This window comes from Saccostrea echinata, unplaced genomic scaffold (assembly GCF_033153115.1).
Source record: "Saccostrea echinata isolate AGI-Se365-2 ecotype Australia unplaced genomic scaffold, CSIRO_AGI_Sech_v1 ptg000015l, whole genome shotgun sequence".
NCBI classification, from domain to species: Eukaryota; Metazoa; Mollusca; class Bivalvia; order Ostreida; family Ostreidae; genus Saccostrea; species Saccostrea echinata.
Window position 1 is genome coordinate 12623780 of NW_026889764.1, and position 19627 is coordinate 12643406.

At 32.8% G+C, this 19627-nt stretch overlaps 2 protein-coding genes across 2 annotated transcripts in view; one reads left to right on the forward strand and one right to left on the reverse strand.

Annotated features, from left to right (window-relative positions):
• LOC133187543 (protein MON2 homolog) overlaps positions 1-19627 on the forward strand; it is a 173801-nt gene that overhangs the window by 70734 nt on the left and 83440 nt on the right. The window lies entirely within an intron of this gene.
• LOC133187544 (G-protein coupled receptor dmsr-1-like) overlaps positions 1-19627 on the reverse strand; it is a 49486-nt gene that overhangs the window by 23113 nt on the left and 6746 nt on the right. Inside the window, exon 2 of the mRNA XM_061322944.1 lies at positions 12224-12268. The gene's annotated coding sequence lies outside the window, so the exon portion shown is untranslated. The remainder of the gene's footprint in view (positions 1-12223; positions 12269-19627) is intronic.

The window sequence follows — 19627 nt, forward strand, 5'->3', positions numbered from 1 at the left end:
TAAAACTGAGCACTAAAAACTTCAGAATGACTCAGATTTTACGTTATAGAATTGTCAGATGAAAGTTTAAAATATGAATAAAAAAGACTAAATAGTTGATCATGATTCAATTTTTTTTTATGATGAATGTAAGGGGCTATACTTAATGCTACCCAAAATGTGACAGAATTGTAACTTTTTATCTATGAGGTGTGTCAATGTTGAACTTGAAATTTTCTCCAGATCTGTGCTGTGTGGTACGTGTCACCCAAATTTTGCCAAATAAAAATTGATTTTAAAGACATTAGATATCTTAGCAACCCAGGAGGGTATCTGTAATGACTATAAGTCAGTTCTATTGAATTTTTCAGCACAACTTGGAAATATATTTTACTAATGTTACTTTAATCAGACCCAGAAAAAATATATTAAAGATTACAATTGGTAATGGTAAAATTTTTCTGATCGAATGATAGAAGCTTGCCTGGTTATTTCAAAAATAAGATCATACACTCCCGCAGTCTCCTATGGAAGTTTGAGTGCTTGTCGCAACAGTCAAGTACAATATTAAGTCTTAACATGCATTCTCTGTAAGCACCAAAAAATCTTGGAAACGACATCTCTCCGATTTTGATGAAATTTTCACCACAGGTGCAGCTTGGCACAAAACTAGTAAATATGGTGTTAGAAGTTTCACACGTGCACCCGGTTGCCATGGAGACGGATCCATTGAATTTGGCCATGTTTGGCCCTTTTTGACCAAATAAAAACATGAAAATTGAGGAAATGTAAATGCATTTTTATCTTTATGTAGTAAACTCAAACATAAATCATTGTATCATAAGAAAACATCAACTTTTAAGGTATACAGGGCATATAATCGGTTATTCCAGAATTATTCCCACTCTAAGAAAAAGGTCCTGTAAAATGACCTAGTTTCTGAAAATGTGTAAAATGGGAAATTTGGTATTTTTTGAGAACTTTAAGGTTAAATAAAAAAAATTGTCTATGGAAAATTTTCAAATCTTATGTGTGTTTTCATACTTCAGAATTAAGAGTGTCACCTCATGAAAAAATTGGAGTGGGATCTCAATACTATTTTTAGTAACATGTATCTATAAATAGACATATTTCAGAAAAATCTAAAAAATCAATTTTGGGCAGAGTTTAAGATGCCATTGTTAGGTATTTAAGAAATATACTGTAAAAGTCAATATGTTAATGACAGAAACTGGACACCAATAACTACTATGCATATTATTTGAAGGGAGTTCCGTTTTCTATTTATAGCTTCAAATGCCGTAAAATAGACATGTCTCATAATATGTGTAAAAATGACTATTTTCTATCATTTAGAAGCTCCACTAAAACATAAGTGATAAACATACTGCTCTAACCAATATTTCATCAATTAGAACAAGGGATAATACAATAACTCACACATTATTGAGGATAGGCTCTCATTTCTATAAATAGTACAAATGTCTAAAAATAGACACATGGGAAATTAATGACGAAATGTAGATTTTTGCACTATTTCTCACATTAGAGATGAACAATTTGCATACTCACTGTCATTAACTGTAACTGACATAATGTGACTGACAAGTACAGGAGAGCATTAACTGAAATGCAGAATAATAAGCGGAGGTTTCCATTTCTATTTATAGTAACAATTGTTTAAAAATAGACATTCTGCAAATTATCAAGAAAATGTAGAATTTTGCACTATTTTCTCACATTGGGGATGGACAATTTGCAGACAAACTGCTATTTAATTAACTTTTAATAACATAAGGGGAACAACAAGTACAAGAAAGCATTAACTGAAATGCAGAATAATAAGCGGAGGTTTCCATTTCTATTTATAGTAACAAATGTTTAAAAATAGACATACTGCAAATTATTAAAGAAATGTAGAATTTTGCACTGTTTCTCACATTAGGGATGGACAATTTGCAGACTAACTGTTATTTACTGTTGTTGACATAAGGCTACTGACAAGAGCAGGACAGCATTAACTGAAATACAGTACATTCAGTGGAGGTTTCCATTTCTATTTATAGTAACAAATGTTTTAAAAATCATATCATAGAGGAAATGTAGAATTTTGCACTATTTCTCACATGAGGGATGGGAAATCTGCAGACTTATTGTTATAAAGGTTATGTATTCGACAAGAGAAACACAGCATTAACTGAAAAGTAGAATAATCGGTGGAGGTTTCCATTTTTAGCTCTTCTGAGCCAAAGGCTCAAAGAGCTAATGCTATGGCCATTTGTGCGATGTGCGTAAACTTTATAGAATATGGGCCATAACTCAAGAACCCCTTTGCCAATTATTGTCAAATTTGTTACAGGGTATCCTTGGCCCAACAGCTCCCATTTTTACTAAAACTAGGGTTGTGACCCTTAAACAAGGGGAGATAATTAGGAAAATAGAAACAAAAGTACTGATTGCTAAAAAATCTTCTTCTCAAGAACCACTGGGCAGATTATTACCAAACTTACACAAAAGGATGAGAATATGTAGTTAATTAAAATTTGCACGGGGAATCACCCTGGGGCAAAGGGCATGGTCTCAAGGTCACTTCAAAGTTGACCAAAAATTACATTATATTAAAATGTTGATATTTTGCTTACTATACGGACATGGATCATCAAATCTTGTCAGTTGATGCATCTGAGGACCTCATATCATGTTGACTCAAAAGTAGGTCACGATGACCTACTTTTTAAATTTTGCGGCCATTCTTTTTCAAAATGATTTAGAGGCATATTTTAAACAATTTAAGGCCTATGATCATTAAACTTTGTCAGTTGATGTATCTTGGGTCCTCGGAGTATGTTGACTAAAAAGTAGGTCACCTTGACCTACTTTTTGAATTTTATGGCTAATCTCTTTCAAAACAATTAAGGTCATTAATTAGAATACTGAGAGGTTTAGAATCATTAAATTTTGCAAGATGATGCATCTTGGGGCCATAAAACATATTTATTAAAAAGGAGGTCACAGTGACCTACTTTTTGAACTTTGCAGGCATTCGATTTCAAAGCGTTTTAGAGGCATAATTTGGACATTTTAAGGCCTATGATCATAAAACTTTGTAAGTTGATGCATCTTGGGTCCTCGAAAAATGTCAACTGAAAAGTAGGTCACAATGACCTACTTTTCAATTTATATCACTCTAATTAAATATTTCGGGTACTAATTGGGTTAGCATCATCAAACTTTGTCAGATAATGTCTAAAATACTGAGCATGTTCATCTTTCAAAATATCACAATATGTCTATTTTAGACATGTTTCTATAAAAAGAATGGAGAACCCATTCTCAATAATGTGTGAAATATAGTGGAGATTGGTAGAACTGTAAAAAAAAATTTCTACGAATTTTCTAATTGATGTAAAATTGTCATTTTTAGCTTTATTGGGACTTACTTTTAAAACTAGGTAGCTATTAAATTCATTCCTTATTATGTAATTTTCCATCACCAAGTGTAATTGATTGATTGACTACTGTTTAATGCCAAGGCGACATTATTTCAGCCATATTTCAGCGGGCACTAAGTGTGAAAAAATAACAATTTCTCCTTCAAATTGTACATAATTAAAATGTAACATCAAGCGGTTCGATACGTTTTTGACTTAAGTCAGTGTGACCTAGGCAACACAGGTTATATGGTATAAACTAGTTTTTTATCCAATCAAATGACGAGTAAAAACCAAAATTAAATTATATACAAGTAGACTACACTGAGATACATCACTCTGCTTATCAGTTTTTGGTTTTGATGAATGGCATTGCTATGGTGACTAAAATTAAAAATTCCTGTCAAATTCTATCAGAAAGCTTCTTCTACAGCTTTGATCTGATTCCAAGAAGACTGCACTAAGACACATAATCCTGTACATCAGATTTTAGTTTTAGATAACAGTGTTGTCATGGTAACCAAAAAAAAAAAGGAAATTTTGGTCAATTTTTTCAAAGGCTACTCCTATTACAGTTTTTGACCAACTGCAATTTTGACACAAAAAGAGGCTAAATAAGGATATTTTTTTATTTACTGTCAAGTCCAAGTGCTACTGCCTAGCTACTTTTCTCTTCCTTTGTTAAATAAATACCAGTAGAGCTACAGTCTCGTCAGAGACTTCTGGTTCCTTATATGCTGAGGGGTATGTTTTTGTTGATGTTTATTGCAATTAATATTGACTAGTTCTTGTAAGTCACAATATGATTATGACAGAAAATCTGCTAATTTTCCACTTCTTACGTTTGAAATAGTGCAAGAACCTACATTTTCTAAATTATTTGAGATACTGTAAAATCATTAAATTTTGTGGGTGTTTTATGGCATAGAGAGACCCACAAATATATGTCCTCCACGAAATGTAAAATTCAAATATATAACAACTTTTAAACAATATAAAAGCTTTTCTTCATTCACAAAGAAAATCCCCTTTACCAACTAATTTTTTCTTCAAACCACGAAAAAATTACCCCACGAAAAATAGGTGATCTTTCACATGTTTACCCCTTTATCCCGTGGATATCACTCATTGGATATATTTTTTTTTTTTTTTTGATATCCCACAGATATGATGTCACAATGGGTTTTAGCGTGAGAGTGGAGAAGTAAAATGAAGTAGATTCCTATATAAAAACAGTGTAAAACATTGATTGTGATGTATAAAACATAGGATAAAAAGAATCTTCCATGATTTGTGGTTGGATATGAATTTTATCCAACTCGTTGTGAGTTTTTTATCCCCTCGCCAAGGCTCGGGAGTAAAAAAAACACACAACTGGTTGGATAAAAATCATATTCAAGCACAAACCATGGGAGTACCTATATATACATTACATATATTTTTAGTTTATTGTTACTGTAACAAGAGGCCCAAGGTCCTTAACGGTCACCTGAGTATAATACAACAATTTAGAAGTTAAATACACTGACAGATGAAGCTTTGTTGCTCTAAAGCAAGAGAAGTAGGAAGATCAGGATCAACAAAATAATTAGTCTAGTATTCACTTAAGTTCTAATCTGTCCCCCACTTAATATTATCACCAAGCAGACTATTAACAAACTATTAGTGCTTCTGTACTATTTTTAAACCCATGTTAAGACCTCTAGCATTGACCTCTCTTATGGTCTTTGAAGAACTTTTAATAAGATAAGTTATTTTTGTCTCATTTTTATTTATCTATTACTTACAGGTCTGCCTGATTATTAAAACTAAGAAAGTACTTTTTGAATTATACGATAAACATTCTTGCATAATTATCTTATTCTATTAATCTTTCAAATACATTATTTACAGTGATTAATTATCAAAGGTGAATGGAAAAGGGGAATAACTTCTCTCAGTAGAATACAAATTAATAGAACCTGTCCAGGACCAGAATGCTTAGACAAATTGTCCAGATGTTCAAAAATCTGGTAGAAATACGCTTACTTATATCATTTAAACTTTTACTCAGTTTGCTTTCGATATGCCCAGAAGCAGAGAAGAATTTCACAGGTACAATGCATTTTCAATACAGATTCAACAAAGCCTTACCCTAACACCAGAACCCAAGACCAAAGGTCAAGAAATTTACAAATTTGGAAGAGTTACCCTCATCATCATAACTATGGACTTCAAAGAATTAACACTTTTCCACTATATTATCAAAAGCCCCCCCCCCTTCCTCGTTATGCCAGAACCCCTGACCATAGGACCACAAGATTTAAAAATTCTGTTCGAAGCTCCCATCTTCATCATAGCTAAGCAATTTATTTATTAACTCAACACTAAGGAGCAGACAGGATTAGTTAATGATTAATTAATAGAATTAATGCATTTTCACTATATAATCAATAGAGCCCCCCTCCCCCCCCCCTCCTCAAGAACCCCAAAAACTGAGGCCATGTATTTAAAAATTTTGGAAGAGGCATCCTTGCCTATCATAATCATGCACTTAGTTTGTTTAAATAATCTCCAGTAGCAAAGAAGAAGATTTTCATAGAATCAATGCATTTTCACTATATAATCAATAGAGCCCCACCCTAACACCGGACCCCCTGACCCTGGGGCCATGAAATTCACAATTTTTAAAAAGGCATCCTTATGCATCATAACCATGCACTTAGTTTGTTTACATAATCTCCAGTAGCAGAGAAGAAGATTTTCAAAGAATCAATGCATTTTCACTATATAATCAATAGAGCCCCACCCTAACACCAGAACCCCTGACCCTGGGGCCATGAAATTCACAATTTTGGTTGAGGCACTCTTGCTCATCATAACTATGTACTTAGTTACTTTATTTAATACCCAGGAGCAGAGAAGAAGATTTTCAAAGAATTAATGCATTTTCACTATATAATCAATAGAGCCCTGCCCTAACACCAGAACGCCTGACCCAGAGGCCATGGCTTTCACAATTCTGGAAGGGACCCACCTCCTCATCATAACTATGTACTTAGTTTCTCACCTTAATGCCCAGGAGCAGAGGAGAAGATTTTCAAAGAATTAATGCATTTTCACTATATAGTCGATAGAGCCCCGCCCTAACACCAGAACCCCTGACCCTGGGGCCATGAATTTCACAATTTTGGAAGAAGCACTCTTGCTCATCATAACTATGTACTTAGTTTGTTTACATAATCTCCAGTAGCAGAGAAGAAGATTTTCAAAGAATCAATGCATTTTCACTATATAATCAATAGAGCCCCACCCTAACACCAGAACCCCTGACCCTGGGGCCATGAATTTCACAATTTTGGAAGAGGCACTCTTGCTCATCATAACTATATACTTAGTTACTTTATTTAATACCCAGGAGCAGAGAAGAAGATTTTCAAAGAAATAATGCACTTTCACAATATGATCTATATAGCCCCACCCTGGGGCCAGAACCCCTGACCCTGGGGCCATGAATTTCACAATTTTGGAAGAAGCACTCTTGCTCATCATAACTATGTACTTAGTTTGTTTACATAATCTCCAGTAGCAGAGAAGAAAATTTTCAAAGAATCAATGCATTTTCACTATATAATCAATAGAGCCCCACCCTAACACCAGAACCCCTGACCCTGGGGCCATGAATTTCACAATTTGGGAAGAGGCACTCTTGCTCATCATAACTATGTACTTAGTTACCTTATTTAATACCCAGGAGCAGAGAAGAAGATTTTCAAAGAAATAAGGCACTTTCACTATATGATCTATATAGCCCCACCCTGGGGCCAGAACCCCTGACCCTGGGGCCATGAATTTCACAATTTTGGTAGAGGGCTCAATGCTTATTACAATGATGCCAACAGTTTGACTGCTTGATGTCCAGGAGTAAAGAAGAAGATTTTTAAAGATTGCATTATTTTTGGTGGTTTTAGCCCCACCCCTCAGGCCCCAGGGGGGCAGGGACCATGAATTTCACAATTTTTGTTCCCCTTCACCGATAGATGCTATATGCCAAATTTGGTTGAAATTGGTTAAGCGATTTCAGAGAAGAAGCTAAAAATGTTCAAATGTTAACGCACGACGCACGCCGACGGACGAGAACGGATAGCAATAGGTCACCTGAGTGACTCAGGTGACCTAATAAAAAATGGAGACCCCATGCTCATTAATGTGTGAAGTGTTGTATGACCACATGTACTTGAAGATGGCATATTTTAGAGAGCAATGTTATTTTAAATATTTTTGTGAAGGTTGTAATTGGGGGAAAATTTCATTTTTTCTCATATGCTGAGACATATGTATTTTTAAGTATTTGGTGTTATAAATAGAAATGGAAATAATCTCCGCAGATTATTTTGCATTTCAGCTAATGCTCTCTTGTTCTTGTCAGTCATTACATTAATAATAGTTAGTCTGCAAATTGAGCATTCCTTATGTTAGAAATAGGGCAAAAATCTATATTTCCTTGATTATTTCCAATATGTCTATTTTTAGACATACACGTATGTTGCTATAAATAGAAATCGAAACCTCCGCTGATTATTGTGCATTTCAGTAAATGCTTTCCTGTTCTTGTCATTCACCTTTTGTCAATAACAGTTAGTAAAAGTTAATCGGCAAAATGTCCATTCCTAGTGTGCGAAAATCTATATTCCCTTGATTTTTTGCAATTTGTCTATTTTTACACATGTGTTGCTATAAATAGAAATTGAAACCTCCACTGATTATTCTGCATTTCAGTTAATGCTCTCTTGTACTTGTCGGTCACCTGATGTCAATAACAGTAAATAGCAGTTAGTCTGCAAATTGTCCATCCCTAATGTGAGAAACAGTGCAAAATTCTACATTTTTTCAATAGTTATAAAACGTTTGTTACTATAAATAGAAATGGAAACCTCCGCTTATTATTCTGCATTTCAGTTAATGCTTTCTTGTACTTGTTGTTCCCCTTATGTTATTAACAGTTAATAGCAGTTTGTCTGCAAATTGTCCATCCCTAATGTGAGAAAATAGTGCAAAATTCTACATTTTCTTGATAATTTGTAGAATGTCTATTTTAAAACAATTGTTACTATAAATAGAAATGGAAACCTCCGCTTATTATTCTGCATTTCAGTTAATGCTCTCCTGTACTTGTCAGTCACATTATGTCAGTTACAGTTAATGACAGTGAGTATGCAAATTGTTCATCTCTAATGTGAGAAATAGTGCAAAAATCTACATTTCGTCATTAATTTCCTATGTGTCTATTTTTAGACATTTGTACTATTTATAGAAATGAGAGCCTATCCTCAATAATGTGTGAGTTATTGTATTATCCCTTGTTCTAATTGATGAAATATTGGTTAGAGCAGTATGTTTATCACTTATGTTTTAGTGGAGCTTCTAAATGATAGAAAATAGTCATTTTTACACATATTATGAGACATGTCTATTTTACGGCATTTGAAGCTATAAATAGAAAACGGAACTCCCTTCAAATAATATGCATAGTAGTTATTGGTGTCCAGTTTCTGTCATTAACATATTGACTTTTACAGTATATTTCTTAAATACCTAACAATGGCATCTTAAACTCTGCCCAAATTTGATTTTTTAGATTTTTCTGAAATATGTCTATTTATAGATACATGTTACTAAAAATAGTATTGAGATCCCACTCCAATTTTTTCATGAGGTGACACTCCTAATTCTGAAGTATGAAAACACACATAAGATTTGAAAATTTTCCATAGACAATTTTTTTTATTTAACCTTAAAGTTCTCAAAAAATACCAAATTTCCCATTTTACACATTTTCAGAAACTAGGTCATTTTACAGGACCTTTTTCTTAGAGTGGGAATAATTCTGGAATAACCGATTATATGCCCTGTATACCTTAAAAGTTGATGTTTTCTTATGATACAATGATTTATGTTTGAGTTTACTACGTAAAGATAAAAATTCATTTACATTTCCTCAATTTTCATGTTTTCATTTGGTCAAAAAGGGCCAAACATGGCCAAATTCAATGGATCCATCTCCATGGCAACCGGGTGCACGTGTGAAACTTCTAACACCATATTTGCTAGTTTTGTGCCAAGCTGCACCTGTGGTGCAAATTTCATCAAAATCGGAGAGATGTCGTTTCCAAGCCCTATAGTAATTTTTTTGGTGCTTACAGAGAATGCATGTTAATATCTTGTTAATTTTCTGTCTGGACATGATACAACATTTGCATGCAAATAAACCATCGGGCACTGCACCATATGTAGTCTGATTTACAGTTGTTTCACTTAATTAACTACTGATTAGGGTGTAAATGCTTTTTACGTAGTTATATTGTAGTTATCGGCCCTGTCATGTGGTCACTCAAGCACGGCTTTGGGTTTAATGAGTTATATTTTACACTATAAGAATAATTAATTGAAAATTATTGCAGGAAGTGTTAATGGTTGTTTGAGACAAACTTGTTATGATACTCGGTTGATAATGTGAATGCATGTGAACCTAACATAAATAATACTTCATATTACTTCCAGAAACATAAGTTTAGTCACTTTCTGGGGGCATTATTTGATGAAAAGAACTTGATCAAGCTTAAAGCTAAATGCAAATATGTTCATTAATTTCGATAGTTGTGATAAGAAAATGGCATTAGTTTTGTACATCAATTCTTGAGTTGAATAACCATAAGTTTATATCAATTAATTCACAATCCCAACTGAAATCATGAATAATCATGAAATTAATTTACATTTTTCAATATATTTTTCATTCATGATAAAAAAAATTGTATAATCAAATGTCTTGTATGCAGGCTCTTTATAGATTAATTAATGTCATTGATACTACATGTACTAGCTTTAATTGGCAGTTTATGATAAGATATGGTAGAATTTACGTAGTTTACTGCTTAAATATAATCATCAGGAGTATTTGTCTTGTCTATCTTAAACAGCAAATTGCCAACATCAAATCTGACATTGATTTTTTAAATTGCAGTTAAAATTATCTTTTTGATGTTCAGACTTTCCTAATTTGCCATTTAGCCAGCCAATATAGAGGAGTGAAAAAAGCATGGTGTTGGAATCAGTGCTGGTATCGAAAATTGTTATTGACGCCCTGTTATCTGTGAAGTATAAATCGCACGTAGGAATCAGGGATGGCTGAGGGGATTTTGAAATCTGCAGCAAATTTGGCTAGATTGATATCATATACCATTTTGTTATACATTTTACTGGGTAAAACTGAAAGATATTAATTGTGATAAAACCAATTAACTCATTCTATCATTCTTTCAGTTCTTATGTGCAAGGTTTCTTAGGTTTGTTTCAGATTCAAAGATTTTTCAAGAATTAATTAAATATATGTATTTATTTCATAGCTCAAGAGACTGCAGTTATATTTGAAATTGATTGTAACTCAATTGAATGGATCAAATTCAAAAAAGTTATTACATTCATTCAGGAAAAGTTTTCTGTGCTGGTCTGACTGCAGTTTCAATGATACACTAAAAACTTGAAGGTCCAGAATTAAAAGATTATATATAGGATTTGAAAATCTATAACTATTTGTTACTAAGTTATTTGAGGGAACTGCTCTTGAGCTATAATTTTTACTTCACCAACTCCGGTGTATGAAAGAGAGCTGTGCATGTGCTCACTTAAAACAGATGTATACATGAACAGAAAATATTCATCTGTTTGTAAAACAAAAACTGGAGTATTAAATAAAGCATCAACAAACAAATAACTTATAACTTTAAGTGTTGCTTTAAAAGATATGAATTAAGGCTGCAAATTCAGATTCTGTTGCAGCACAATGTTTGATGGTTATAGACTATATACGGATGGTCTAAAAAAAGAAATCTTAATTAATCCAAAAATATTAATTACTACATTTATATGTTAATTCTGTATTTAATCCCAGATATTAGTGTTAGTGTTGTTGAACTCATTCAATTACCGGTAACTAGCAAAAGGAATGTGTGTGTGGGGAGGGGGGGGGGGGGTATTCCTCTTGACAGACATTTCTATTTATCCCCAACCCAAACTCTCCAAATAATTGATTAAGTAAAGTGCAGACACTTCTGTTGTATATCCGAATCATCCATGTCATTCTGTGGAGTATATATATTTCCTAAGTGGATGTTTAGAATATGTTCAGCTTGGTCAAACTTCTTGATCTCTTTGAATAATGGAATTCTCGGCATGAATTTAGTGGTAAATACTGTTAAAACCACCAAGATACCACTTAACAGGACTCATGATTAGATTAAGATATCAATATATTTCTATCATTGCATGTGTTTTCAATAATTTTAATGTTTTTCAATGATGTTTTTTATTAGAAAGAATTTCTTATTTAGGTTATTCCTAAAAATTCAGTCAGAATAGTTGTATTTTTGAATACAATTACCGTGTGAGTTTAATGCAGTGCGGTCAAACAATTCTCACTCGGAGATTAAAATTCTACTCTAGTCAGTACTGTGATAATCTCCCTTTCTGCATCGCAAAAGAGGGAGATACATTTTTAGACACCTCATAAGGGAGGTCCATTTTTCTGAACAGTTCAGCATAACATCCATTAACATCAAAAACATATTCAATGATGAAACCTATCAGAAATTAAGTCATAAGTTCTGTTAATTATCAAGATGTAATAAACATGATAATGATGCAACGTCCTGTTTCCAAAGATGAAAGAAACAGAAGTAGAGTATTATGAGATGTAAACAAACATGTTATAATCCCTCCGATAATATTTATATCTACCTAAGAAGTCGGTAAAATTAGAAGGACATGTGACCTACCTGTAAGAAATGAAGTCTATCCCAGTGTCTGTCCAATAAATAGTCCTGCAAAACAAAAAGAAAATATAGAAATGTTTAATTAGGGTGATAGTGAGGAAAACAAATCAATTCCTGACCAGCAGCCCACTATAATCACTTAAAGAGGGTCATTAGTGTTTGGGGACAAAATATTATGGGAAGAATTTTTTTTACTGACTGCCCAAGGGTAGCTATGATCTTTCAAGATGGCCAATTGACAAGCAGTCCTAGAATCAATTAAGTCTCCGGAATCATTAAAAATTTCTATTTTGAAATACAGTCTAATGCAAGCTAGAAGCATGGATAACATGAAATTGTTAGCTGTTTTCATTCCAAGCTTTAAGCTGTGCCTGATTAGGACTGAAAAGAAAAAACGGGAGGAATTAGGGTGAAGAAAAACAACTGGAGGATTCCTTTTGTAATTTACATGGGTAATGGAAACAGCTTTCCCGTATTAAAGGAGGATTTATCAGGTCTGCCAAATTATCTTAAGTTACAGGGATATCTAAATGCCCCTTTGAGAAACAATAATGTTATTGCTAGAAAGGAAAACCCAAACATGGAGTTTAAATTGGAAAGTTAGGGATTTTTTTTTATATATATACACTTGATTTTCACATTGATTCAAATATCCAATCTAATTTTCTTTTCCACTTTTTTAATTTAATTAACTTAAAACAATGGAAAATAAATCGTAAGAACTTTGACTTGTGCGTAAGGATTAAAGTCTTTTTGATCGTGGGTGGATAAAATTATGATGATCTCCATCACATGAAATATTTTGAAAATGACAGTAAAGACTGAGACAAAAATATAAGATAAAATGATATGTGCAGGGATAGACATTAACTTTCAGATTAACTTGCCCTTCGGGCAAGTGATCTCAAACTTTGACTTGTCCGAATGCAAAACTTGGTTGTCCAAAATAAGGAAAGAAGTTAAAAAGAAAATTATTAATTACTGTAAACGTTATGGTAAGAAAAAATGTGACCAAGTACACTACTGTCAATTTGGCAAGTTGAGCTACTAGTACCTGAAAAATGTCGATACATGCTGCATTTGTACATAAATGAATACCACTGTGCTTCTAAATTTAACCTGCTAACACACTCTGCCATGCAACAATAACCCTCAGTTTCCTTTTCATAAAATTCCTATTTTTAAAATTATTTTCAGTAGGATCCTTTTGTGATTGTGCTTTCAGAGATAAGTGTGAAGCAACGCTTAAGGAAGATAGTTGCTACAAAACATACATCTTATCTTGATCAGGATACATCGTGTTACACTATACTTATATGCTATGCTTGAATAAATAAATTCCTAATAAGAAGTTAACAAAATTTTGTTAGACGTAGAGCGTATTTACTACAAAAGAAAATAATGAACCCGATTTTTAAAATGAGTGGTATAATCCAGAAACGCTACCAAGGAATTCCGAATACAAAAACATTGTCAGTCAGGTCCGTGGCAGAAATCAAGTGTTCAATTTATTGTTTTATTTATAAATTAAGGTAAACTAAATAAATATGTATATTTGTATGAGAAAAATTCACTTGCCCGATCGGACAAGTACGTCAACAATTTCGCTTGCCCGAACTGAGAATTTACTTGTCCTGGGCAATCGGACAACCGTTAATGTCGATCCCTGATGTGTAAAATATGATTCTGCATGGTCAGTTTTGCAGAAGGATATGCTACCCCTGCTACGCCTAGTATTGATGCATTATCCAACTTCTTAGATTTTTTTTTTTTTTTTTTATTGATTTGATTTAATTAATTAATCAAATTTGTGTTGACCAAAATTTTGCTTGGTATTTTTTTTTTTTATCCAACACTGGTTTTGACCAGAGATAATTTAGTAGGAAATAAACTTTGCAGTATGGGTGCAATTTAATTATCTCCAGATTCCACTCTTAGATTACACTAGCAATCACTGCATGATGATAAATGGGGGTGGTGATCAGTTTTATCTATAATTAAGCAAAGTGCCAGGGTTAGTAACCAAAGGTTGTTATAGCATTGTTTCTGTTTGTCTAAAAATAGTGTATATATATGGCAACAGTAAAACTCAAATTGCAGATGAAAGAGATTGTGCAATTGTATCAGTTTTATTGTATGATATTTGGAAGTTTATATTAATAAATAACAATAATTATACTTAAATGTTTAATACTACCTAAGCTTAAAGACCATACAAAATTCACTTTTTTAATTAAGATTATTCAATATGTGCAGAAAATACCACTATGAATTAATTAACAGTCCTACACACTGTAGTGCCAGATATGTTTCATGATTTACTCTGTGTGTATATTAATTAATAAGAACCAGTGTAGACATCTTTTTGAGTATGTCATCATTTAATAATTCAAGCATATATACTGCAAGTATTCTGCCATTTCTAATCATTGATAACTGAAAAATTAATCTGCATTTCAAATGTATAAAAAAAAATGTATTTACATATTGCATCATGTAATCTAACTTTTATATGCACTTAAGAAATATCCACAAGATTCATAGCAGCTCGAACATGCAGATATTTAATTATACTCATGAAACAACTGAAGACTTTAAAAGGTGTTTGAAAGCTAGAGGAAACCTGGCCAGGTCTCAAATATTAATTTTTAACAGATCAGCTTTCAACTGGTGATGTGGCTTAAATGTCATGTATAATTGTATCAGTTGAACTTCCATATCTTGAACATCAGTATCACAAATACCATGGATATAATATGTTGTTGTGAGTTTGAAGTCCAAAACACTTTTCTTAATTTTTATTTATTTTTTTTTATTTTAACCTCAAAATCTTGAATCCTTAAAAAAAAATCTCATTTTTTTTTTCCTAGGGCCCTGATATGATTAAGATAATGCAAATAGACTGACAAATTGGTGTAAATATATATTTGGTGAATGTGATGCAGAAATATTTACATTTAACATGACAAGTATTGAGCAAAGTCATCTCTTTATTATATTTTTTTCAACCTTGACTAGTTATCATTTATATTTAAAAACAGATGCATCCAAGTATGAAATAGGAAGATAACAAACAGTAATAAAGCTCAAAAGTCCATTGAAACAATAAAATCGGGAGCAGAGCAAACACGGACTTCTAAAATCAGCAGAGGTGGGATCAGGTTCTATAGAGAAGTAATCATCCCCTGTCGACCGGTCACAACTGGCTTGTGCTCCTTGTCATGATTGGGCAAACGGAAAGATTCGTAGACAATTCAGTGTGAAAATAATAGCTTAACAATTTGTATGAAAAATGTCAGTCAACATTCGACTTTAGTTAATGATAGTTTGTATTTGCTGACAAGGTCATTGTTTCAACCACAGAATTGTTGACTTTAAATGAGACTGTAGATATTTTTGTTTGATCAACTTATTTGTCAGTAGCTTGCCTCATTTTAGAAATTGTTCATAAGAAGAGCATACTCTTATGTATCAAATTAACTGGGAGACATAAACTCCATATGCAGGTGACAATGGTACAGTGCTACCTCGGTATATTGCCCTCTGTTATATTGCCACCCCCGCTTATTGCCAGGAATTCTCCAAGAACGGATTTCCCCCTGTGTTAATACACCCGTTATATTGCCACCCCCGCTTATTGCCATCCGCCACTAGTTTGGGGAAACAAAAGGTCAAATTATATAAGGAAAACCCTCGGTAACAATGCCAATTATCTAGCACGCGTCGGTAATTTGGACGTCACATCCGTGCTTTGACAGTGGTTGCGGTGAAGCGTGACTAGCTGAACAAGGAGTTCAGCTAAATTAAAGATAATCATTTTATAAAACTCAAAATTATCAATTTCTTTTGTGTTGTTTTTATAAGATAGAAGTATTATTTCATCACAATAATGGGAAAGTCAGGGAAGAGAAAGCGTACAAATTTAGATTACAAACGAAAATTTAAAATAAACCCAAACAAATAATTGTACATTTTATTTAACTGTAAATCGCCGATTGTTGCTTTCACCGAACCAGGCCATAATAAATGAAAAAATCATTTTATTCCCCATAGATCAAAAAACCAAATTCTAAATTCTAAGAAAATCCCATCTCTATTTTTAGACTACTATAATTCCGCACATGAAAATAGCATGGGATTCCGTTACCCCTGAAACAGTCATCAATTGTTGGACACATAATGGATTGATTGATGAATATCAAAACAGATTAAGAAGAGAAAGTACTCAGGTACTAGCAAACATGAGAATACGTGTATATTACAACAGGTTCATGAAGATCTAGACATGTACCCTGGCATGTGACTTTCCATTCGTCTGTTACCGAACTTTTTTAACTGATCTAGTATTATTGAGATGGTGAAATAATCTACTTCTGATTCAGATGATATTGACGATAAACCTCAAAAACTTTTGTATACCGAGAGACTATAACTGCTATTGACACCATTATCATTTGGTTGTTAAATTCTTCGACCCAGGATCAACAGAAAGCGAAAGAGCGGGAAATTGAAAAATGTCGTAATATTGTGACATTTTCATTTCATTTTAAAAACAAATACATTAATGACTTTTTTCCGGAAGAAATGAAAGTTGCGCTTGAGTGTATATGTATGTACACACGCACAAAAGCATGACATTTGATTTTAACTAAAATAAATTACGTATTCATCTTGAACTGGGTTCATTGCATTGTAATTTATGACAGAACTCGTTATATTGCCACCCTCGCTTTAATGCCAAAATCTGTCTTGGACAAAAGTTGGCAATATACCGAGGGAGCACTGTATATTGCTACAAAAATAGTAAAAACTTACTTGAACTCAGTGGGGCCAAGAAACTTTTGAGATATCTGAGGATTCGAGAGACTGAGATTAAAATGCATGAAGATAAAGTGTTTGGGACTGAACTTCCAACTCATGGTATCTGAGATGTATTGATGTTGGAGTTACTGAGAAATTCAATTTTTATGTTGAAAGAAAAAGTCCATTAGGTTTAGGCTGGTCCACAAAAAATGTTATTTTACTAGAAAACACAAGATAAATGTATATAATTTTACTCCTCAGCTTATGAAATATTAGAAATACCATCAAGTTCATCTCATCAATTAAAACTATTGCCTGTGTACTACTCTTTAATGGGTAGTTGTAATTCATATATTTAAAGGTTCTAAATATCAATGCCATATAGTTTTTTTTCTTTTTTCAATGTTATCAGTTCTTTTTTTTTTTTTTTTTGATTTGTTGTGTAAACTCATTAATTGTGAACTCCGTACCCACAGTATGCATCGTGTATCTTTGGAATCATTTGAACCATTTCTATGAGAACTTTGGGGGGACAACATTTATCTTCGAGTACATCCTCCAAAAAAGCCCACACAAAGGAAATTGTGCCCACAAAACAAGCGGACTCGGTGAGGAATATAATGAAATAATTACTGATTTATAAGATGATATTTTTTACACCTCATCCCTACTTTAAATGTTACCGTATTATCAAACTTTTCCACTGTAGAAGATAACTTTCTGTACACGTTTTATGCATTTAATATTATTGGAAATAGAAGTGCTTATTATTTAATAAGAGTCCATGAAGCATAATGGAGACGGTGAAAAAATTCTGATTAATATCTGTTACTTTTATTGTGATTTCCACAGATATTCTAAATGAGAATAACTTGTTTTTTGCTAAATAAATATTTCATACTTTTAATCACATCATAAATCAAGGAAGATGATTTAAACTAGGCCTACATTATAATACTGTAAAGTATTTTTAAAAAAGGAAAAACAAAGGATAAAAATAAATAAATCTATGTTGTATTTGAATTCATTCACAGAAAATTCCATCCATATTAAGTTTAAAGGATTTTTTTTTTTTTGGTAATATGAATCTTTAAGTTTTGAATTGACATGTACAATGTACATTCAACATCACAAACATCCATTGCTAATGTTGTAAGGATGTTGATGACTAGAAATACAGGGGGATTTAATCCATTCATACGAATAGGAAAAAGTGTCTTTGCTTTAAAATATGTAATAAAAAAGGATATTGACTGAATATTTGAAATACCATATAGCAGGTTTCTTTAGAGGGTGTAAAATTTGGCGTTTTGCTTGCTCAAAGGTATGTCAATAATTTTGACGGAACTTTTTTTGGCGAACAGTCAGAGTTCCATGACTTTGCAAAAAAGAGGAAATTAATCTTTAAGATAAGTTTCAGTACGTTAAATATACATTTGAATACTTATGTTCACAAGATATTTGAGCAAATACCAATGCCAGTTGAAAGATATAATGTTTAACAGCAGACAGATCAAAGTTATTTAAGTTATTTTTCTTGTAATCAGTATTTATAGGCAAGAGTGTACAAAACCTCTGAAATAAGCCAAAGTTAGTACCCCGCTAAATTTTGGAATACGGTATGCCTGACCTCAGTCTTTGCTTGTATGCGGATCTTGTATTTTAGCTCAGTCCGATTAATGACACTAAGACATCTGGTGGACATATTTCCCAATATTCAGTCAATTACTTATGAAAAATAAACAATTTTGGTGGTTAATATGGTTTCATTGAATATTAAACCATAGCCTATAATTTTATAAAACAGTACCTCGTCATTTTGGCTCGGTAAATATTGTATTCCTTGGGTAGTTTAAAATCATTATATTGACCTTAAAAAATATCAGTTATAATTGTGTAATACAAGTATATGAGAAAAAGGATTAATCTTGACAAAATTTTGTCATCTGCTGTGAAAAATATAAAAGGAATGGGTCAATAATTTCAAGCATTATATTAATAAATATATTAATAAGTCAAAATTTCTAAAGATTATTGTCTGAATAGGTTCGTTTTTTTGCGGTTGTGTCAGTATAGGAGGGAGCTGTTATATTCTGAAATCAAGCAGCACCCAAAGCAACCCAAAGTAAGTGATACAGATATCTATAGTAAGGAAATTAATTCTGTAAAAACTTCACAAAATGGTTTAAATTAAAAAAAAAAAATGTTTTCTAACTTCTAGAGTTCATACACCATCACAGTAGCTCAGTCGGTAGAGTGCTCGCTCCGTGATCGGAAGGTCATGTGTTCGAATCACGGCCGCGACTGACCTAAGTCAATAATAAATAGGAAACAATTGTTCCTTCGCCAAGCGTTCAGCATTTTGAAGTGAAAGTTGCGGGTCCTTCGGATGAGACCTTAAAAACCGAGGCCCCTTGTCATGGTAGGGGTTGGTGTGATAAAGAACCTCACTGCTCAGTGGCCCAGAGTGCTGAGTAAAGGTCTAAATTTGAAGCCCTTCAGTGGTATATGGTGACATCTCTATATGAGTGAAAATTCTTGAATGGGACGTAAAACAACATACAATCAATCAATCTAGAGTTCATACAGATGTTACGAAGCTTA